Source organism: Podarcis vaucheri (assembly GCF_965113315.1).
Source record: "Podarcis vaucheri genome assembly, chromosome: 17".
Classification (NCBI taxonomy): domain Eukaryota; kingdom Metazoa; phylum Chordata; class Lepidosauria; order Squamata; family Lacertidae; genus Podarcis; species Podarcis vaucheri.
The window spans coordinates 15,386,083-15,394,326 of NC_138755.1; positions in this window are offsets into that span (position 1 = coordinate 15,386,083).

Here is an 8,244-nt window from a genome sequence, read left to right on the forward strand (position 1 = left end):
GTACTGAATTTTAATTATTGTGACTCGTGTACACTTTTCCACAGCTACTCTGTGTTCCTGTAACTCCTCATAAGGCACCTTGTGTAACTTAAAAATCATATAAGTGTGGAAATAAATGAACAAATTTAAAACGTGAGCAACCTAAACAAGGCTGTGTTTTCTTTTTCTCCTCCAGCTCCACCTCCCAAAGAACCTTGGGAAACATAGTTTGTACCACACAAAGCTACAGTTCCCAGCAAGCCTAACAAACCCTAGGCTTCTTTGGGCAGGGGAGCAATGTGTCTTCTTAAATATATAAACTTTATTTATAACTCTTTGCTGGAGGGAGTTTGGCACGAGGTTCCTGTTCTGGGCTCTGCCCCTGTACTGTTCATGACACAGCTCTCCCCCCCCCAGAGATAGTTGTCGTCGCACCAAACACATCACCGAGATTTAAATTGGTACGTTTCCAATTATCGCTGTAGCAACTTCGGACCTAGATATTTTTAGATTAAAGCTGCTTAGCAGCAAGGAAGTCATATGGTAGTCTCTCAGCAAGATGCTTTTCTGTCTTCTGAATCTAGTGGTCCCTCGAAAGTCCAGCAACTGTGCACATCTAGGTAGGCAAGGGGGTCTGGGTGCTCAAAGAGCTTGGCTTTCCCGTACTGCCCACTTCCTGCCGATGGCTTCAGCTAGTCAACAGTCAAAATACCTATCAAAATAGCTTATTAAGTGCAAGGCTGCTCTGGCACCCTTAAGCTTCTCTCGCGACTTGCAGCCTGCCCCACAAGGCTTCCTGCTAGAGGCTTTTCCTGGAAGCCTTAATGGAGGACAGAGGGCAGGTAGCAGACAGAAGGCAGAGCGTCTCAGCGAAGGAAATTTAGCTCCTTGAAAAAGCAGTCCTCTCTCACCCAGATCAGCATCTGGCAGGTGCCAGGAAGACTGCGCCAGGCTCGTGTGGGACTGTGCCAGCACCGCTGTGTTTAGCAACAGGTGTGCTTGTGGCGATCACACAGGGTCCCCAGACGTTTCACCATCTATTGATCCCTGTGCCACCACTTGATTTCTCGCTGCCACCACCCAGGCCCTACCTGGGACAATACTGAGTCCAGTCAGGTTTAAATTGGAACATAAACTTCTGTTTATTTATGGCAGTTTAACAAGCGTGTGGTTTCATAAACGGTATCGGTCAATTACAATCATGGGGTGCCTATCCAGACCTGTAACTTCCGCTACCTGATCTCACTCACGAAACCACCTCTCAGGTATTTACTTGTCTTCCTAGCTCCTAACTGTTCCTGACTCAGCTTATTTCGCGACACTAACTCAACCTACCCCCAGACTCTACCCCAATTCACTCCCACTCCAACCAACCACCCAACTCCCAACCAACTCCCCTTTCGCCCCTCCCAGAGCTGGTTTTATAGTCCCTCTGACTCCATCCCCCGGGTTCTGATTGGGTAACTTGTTTAACTATTTCACCTCCAGCACTCTCATATGTTAACGTCACAGTGCTCAAGAGCACATGAAGGAAATCTGGTGATTTAAAGTCGACAGTGTGTCATGATGGCAACTCATAGCAGGAACTGAAGCATTTCGCAAGAGGTTGTAAAGGGGGAAAGTAGTTCGGGGTGGGGGGCATTGACTAAGGAAAAGGACTACAGCTCATTATTGTTAAGACTTGTACAGCACAGGGTTAGTGAAGCTCCTTTGCCAATTTCAATCTCGTGCCTGCATCAGTTACTGTACAAAAATTGACGTGCAATTATTACAAAGATGAGGTGTTGTTGTTTTTTAAAAAAGAGCTGAGCTAAGAGATGATAATGTTGTTTCCAGCTTCTTAACAATTTCAGCAAATGTGTTTTGTCAATTTTTACATGTTCAGTAGTACATTCTCTGGCAAACTATATTGTTGTGTTCCTTAGCACCCGTTCTTGCAGCTGTAAGTGTTAAAAACAAACAAAAATAGGCATACGGTGGGTCCTAAAAATAAAGTGTCAAAAACCAAGGTAAAAAGGTACATATTCAGCAAACATATTGTCCATTCAAGGCCTGTGATATGAGGAGAGTATTTAAGGGGGCCCAATGAGCATGTGAATCACCCCAGGCAGGAAGAACTTTCCTCTCTTTGCGATCAGTTGTTCCAAACACTTGAATAAACCCACTGGTGGGACACACAGACTGTGCACATAAGTCATAAGCCTTAACCCTATATAGAGAATCCTAGAAATGTAGAGTTGGAAGGGACTATGAGGGTCCAACCCCCTGCAGTGCAGGATTTTTTTTGCCCCATGTGGGGCTGGAACCCACAACCCTGAGATTAAGAGCCTCATGCTCTGCCAACTGAGCTATCCTATCAGAATATGCGCCAACAGTGATCAAGACAAGAAAGAAAGAAAGAAAGAAAGAAAGAAAGAAAGAAAGAAAGAAAGAAAGAAAGAAAAAGAAAGAAAGAAAGAAAGAAAGCAAGCATTGGGGGACCATAGCTGTCAACTTGCAGATTTGAAAATAAGGAACCAGCAGCCTCGAAAATAAGGGATCAGCAGCCAAAATAAGGGATTTTACGGGCACAGGTATGTTCAACTTCTGAGCCCCTCCGAGCCAAAGGCAGAAAGCCCAGCCAGCAGGCAAACGAAGCCTCATCAATAAGGGACAGCAGCGGGACATGGCACTGGGATAAGGGACTGTCCCGCCAAATAAGGGACGCTTGACAGCTATGTGGGGGACTGAGATGGTGGTGTGCCAAGATTTGGGGGTCGGGGGAATACATAGCAAGGGACCTAGTCTCGTTTGAAGCTTGGTGTTTAAATAAAATAGATAAAGCAATTTGGTTGCTATGCACCCAAGTAGCAAATAAGGCATTCATCATTTAAGTGGGACTAAAGAAGGAAATGATTGATGGGTTCAGGCAAGTAGGAAAATAAGTGAGCAAATGATGTAAGAGATTACACACAGAAGTAGAAGTGCCATTCTATGTACGTCTACTCTGAAGCAAGTCACACGGGGGTCATTTTGACTTATTCCCACACAACATAGGCTCTATGGACTTTAATGGCTAATGGACGGACTGGAACGGCAACCCCCTGGGAGCAGATCTCACTGAACACAGCTGGACTTGCTTCTGAGTAGACATACCTAATATTTCACTGTAAAGGCTGTAAATATTTCACTGTTGCAACAAACTTTAGCATCCACTTGCGTAATTTACAGAAGCGTCTCCTTGGTGCAAAAGGGACCAGAAATTACTTGGTGCTAAGTCTGTGTAGCGTAATTGTGGGTGGCGATGTGGGTTAAACCACAGAGGCCAGGGCTTGCCGATCAGAAGGTTGGCGGTTCGAATCCCCGTGACGGGGTGAGCTCCCGTTGCTCGGTCCCTGCTCCTGCCAAACTAGCAGTTTGAAAGCATGTCAAAGTGCAAGTAGATAAATAGGTACCATTCTGGCGGGAAGGTAAGCGGTGTTTCTGTGCGCTGCTCTGGTTCGCCAGAAGCGGCTTAGTCATGCTGGCCACATGATCCGGAAGCTGTACGCCGGCTCACTCGGCCTGTAAAGCGAGATGAGCGCCGCAACCTCAGAGTCGGTCACGACTGGACCTAATGGTCAGGGGTCCCTTTACCTTTAAGTCTGTGTAGCGCAATTGCCAGTTACAAATCACAGCGTCTGACTCTGCTGGTTTTTACATCCTTTGGGCTGCAGACACAGTTTGACATTCCCCCTTCTGACTGAGCGGCTCTGTGAAGTCTCCCACCACATTGGGCAAATAAGCCTTTTCCATTCTAATGCTACGGTTTCGTTTGCGAGGAAATCTATCTACACCTGTCAGTCACAATTTAGGAAACAGCACAGGCTGAGATAACAGCACTGAGAACTGGGAGGACTGCAGATGGAGCTGCCCTCTCTGACTGGCTCAAGCAAGGTCTGAGGTAAAGCTTGTTTCATTAACTCAGAGCCCTCTTTCTCACGCACAGCCGCTGTGCACAGGGAGAAGCCATGTGCCGTCCACCTTGTGAGCGGCTCTTGCATGGAGCCGGACATCTCTCAGTGGCAGGAACCTAATGCAAGCGTCTTTATATATCCTTAAACCTCTTACCAGTGCACCTTTCTTGGACGAGGGCAGCTCTGCGCAAGGTACAGAATGGGCTGGCGCTTCTGAGGAAAGGTAGTGGAAGAGTTATGGACAGCCACAGAACCACTGAAAGCAAGGCAGACAAATGCAAAAACATACATATACACAGAGAACAAGTATTCCTGTTCCTTAATTAAGTAATTAATTTAATGCAGGGCTGCAACATTTAAGCAGCAGTTACAATGCTTAGTTGAAGAATCAGATTTTTGATTATTATTTTCAAGCGTCCGTAATTAATTGGGCAATGGACCTTTAAAACACTGGTTGTTCTTTTTAGCACAAGAACTTGCAAGAGGTGCCCCAATGTTTTTGGTGCAGGAGGATAATCAAATAAACTTTCCTCCTCACAGGAGATAAAATTGGCACTGCTCTGTCAGGACCACTGCCCCAAACAGGCAAAACACCTAAGCGCACCCCAAAACAACAGAAAAGGGCAGGGGTCCCCCAAAGTGGGTAAGCCTTTCAGCAACAAAAAATAAATGAAAAAACAAACCCAAATGGGGAGGGGGCCACGTTGGTCCCAGGTAAATCTTCCCTGGTGGTCCTAGATTTACAATATCTCTGAGCGGCATTGGTGCAAACTCCTATTGGCTCAGCTCTTTTGCAGCCTCCCCCCCCCCCCAAAATTTGGTATGTTGTCATGATCACACATAAGGGTGACTAACTTTGGGTTCAATCAAGAGGGCCACATTGGCTCAGGCAAGGGGGGGGGATTTCTGTCCACTGTGACCTACAGCTGCAACTCCTCACACTACACCTCACAGCCTCAGGATCAGCTGGGGCCAGGTGCGGGGGCCAGTAGGTGCAGGAAAGTCCCATGTCACAGCCATAGAATCATAAGAGCTGGAATAATAATAATAATAATAATAATAATAATAATAATAATAATAATAATTTATTTATTTATTTATACCCCGCCCATCTGGCTGAGTTTCCCCAGCCACTCTGGGCGGCTTCCAATTGAGTGTTAAAAACAATACAGTGCATGTGGTACCTCTGGTTACGTACTTAATTCGTTCCGGACGTCTGTTCTTAACCTGAAACTGTTCTTAACCTGAAGCACCACTTTAGCTAATGGGGCCTCCCGCTGCTGCCATGTCGCCGCCGCCGCCGCATAATTTCTGTTCTCATCCTGAAGCAAAGCAAATAGTACCCGAGGTACTATTTCTGGGTCAGCGGAGTTCGTAACCTGAAGCATATGTAACCTGAGGTACCACTGTACAGCATGAAAACTTCCCTAAACAGGGCTGCCTTCGGATGTCTTCTAAAAGTCAGAGAGTTGTTTATTTCCTTGACATTTGATGGGAGGGCGTTCCACAGGGCGGGTGCCACTACCGAGAAGGCCCTCTGCCTGGTTCCCTGCAACTTCACTTCTCGCAATGAGGGAACTGCCAGAAGGCCCTCGGAGCTGGACCTCAGTGTCCGGGCTGAGGGACACAGAGTGTCATCTGAAGGGACAAAGAGTGCCAGTGTCATCTTGACCACACACACACACACACACACACACACATCCCTCGCAATGCAGCATACCTTAGTGAATTTCAAGTAATAGAGGCAGGTATTTTTAAAAGAAAAACGGTTCCACTGCTTTGCTATGGAGAAACCCCTTTGTGACATGCTGCCAAGTTTCTGCAGAGTTTCTCGCCTGCATTGAGTTCACACTGTTAGGTCAATGCTGCCCCCGTGTGGAACTAGATGCCACAGTGAGAGGTTTTCCCCAATTCTCTCCGATAAGAGATACAGCGGTACCTTGGTTCTCAAACACCTTTGTACTCAAACAACTTGGAACCCAAACACTGCAAACCCGGAAGTGAGTGTTCCAGTTTGCGAATGTTTTTTGGAAGCCGAACGTGCTCCGTTTTGAGTGTTACACTTCCAATTTGAGGGCCACACTTCCGATTTGAGTGTTACGCTGAGGTCTGTCTGTATTAGTTATTTATTTTGCATTTTTGTTTTGTTTTTGTGACTGTGGAACCCAGTTCAGCTACTGAATGATTGTGTGACTGCAATGCATTGTTTATTGTTTTCATTTTATGGATCAATGGTCTCGTTAGAGAATGAAGTTCATGTTAAATTGCTGTTTTAAGGGTTGTTTTTAAAAGTCTGGAAGGGATTAATCTGTTTTGCATTACTTTCTATGGGAAAGCACACCTTGGATTTGGAATGCTTTGGTTTTGGAACGGAATTTCCGAAACGGATTAAGTTTGAGAACCAAAGGACCACTGTACTTCATAAAGGAAATCATATCCTCCAGCATTTCTCCAGTGAAAATAAGGATGTCCTAAGTAAGGAAAAGTGGGGCATTCAAATCAGAAATTGGGGTGGCTTCTGCAAATCCAGGACTGTCCCTGGAAAATAGGGACACTTAGAGAGTCTGGGAAAGCCAAATAAATTTGTGAAACTGTATTCTCTCCCCCCTCCCATTTTTTTCTCTCTCTGTGTGTGTGATGCTTGCCCCATTATTAATACATTTATACTAGCCAGAATCCAAAGAACACAATAATAATACTTTATTATTTATACCCCGCCCATCTGGCTGTGCCCCCCCAGCCACTCTGTGCGGCTTCCAACAAAATATTAAAATACCGTAATACATCAAACATTAAAAGCTTCCCTAAACAGGGCTGCCTTCAGATGTCTTCTAAAAGTCTGGTAGTTGTTTTTCTCTTTGACATCTGATGGGAGGGCGTTCCACAGGGCGGGTGCCACTACCACGAAGGTCCTCTGCCTGGTTCCCTGTAACTTGGCTTCTCGCAGTGAGGGAACCGCCAGAAGGCCCTCGGTGCTGGACCTTAGTGTCCAGGCAGAACGATGGGGGTGGAGATGCTCCTTCAGGTATACAGGACCGAGGCAGTTTAGGGCTTTAAATGTCAGCACCAACACTTTGAATTGTGCTCGGAAATGTACTGGGAGCCAATATATGCATTTCAGGACCGGTGTTATGTGGTCTCGGTGGCTGCCCCCAGTCCCCAGTCTAGCTGCCGCATTCTGGATTAATTGCAGTTTCCGGGTCACCTTTAAATGTAGCCCCACATAGAGCGCATTGCAGTAGCCCCAGCGGGAGATAACCAGAGCATGCACCACTCTGGCGAGACAGTCTGTGGGCAGGTAGGGTCTCATCCTGCGTACCAGATGGACCTGGTAGACAGCTGCCCTGGACACAGAAGTGCTTCTCATGCATCCAAAAGGCCTATAGAGTTGTGATGTTCAAAGAGGAACTTTCTTTACCCTATGACAAAATGGTTTTGGGAACTGAGATGGGTTAACAACAACCACCAGTTGCAATATGGAGGACAGAGTGTCGGTCACCCGAAGAGGGGGGAAATGCCCAAGTCTTTGAGCTCTTAAGATCCCACCTGGAGAAAATAAGGCCAAGGTAAAAACCGAGCTGTTCCGTGATCAAAAGATGTTTAATATGGGTCTGTTCATACATTGCATGCACATTTTAGAATACTACCTGTAGAGGATTTACAGGCTTTGAAAGCAATTCAGAACTTAATACTGTGAAGAGGACTCTCCCCCAGGTGTATTCTGCTTTTCTTCTTTTTGATGCACACACAGAGAGACATTGTGCCTGGCCTCTGCTCACCTCAGACTGGCAGACCTCTTCCAGCAGAAGAGTTGTACTGATACAGCAAACCAAAACATATGAATTTTGAGCAACGCTTTGCATTAAATTGGCATGTAGCCTGTGAGGACACCAGGACACAGACTCTTAAGAGCAATCACCGTATCTCTCTCAGACTAGAATCCTGCACACTAAATGTATGTTTTAGCTTCAATCTTAAAACATGCTTCCTATTATGTAAGTCCCAAATGCAGGAATGTACTTTTAAGAAAGCAGAGTAAAAGGAAAACTTCTCAGTGTTAATTTTATAAAAAACAAAATATGAACAGGGTTCTAGTCCTCAAGGAAGCAGATGAAACATTTATCCCAAGGGTTACAGCAAATCCAAGGCAGGCTTTCAGGGATGAGGAATTTGACGCCTTAAAAAAAATAAATGTGAAGAAGTTCTGGCAATGTTTGTTTATTCTTTCCCTCTCCACTTTTTCACGATTCCCAACCAGCCTTACCCAGTTCCAAAGTGGGTCAAAATAAAAAGTCTGAAAGCAAAATTCCAAACACTGAAAAAAATGTGA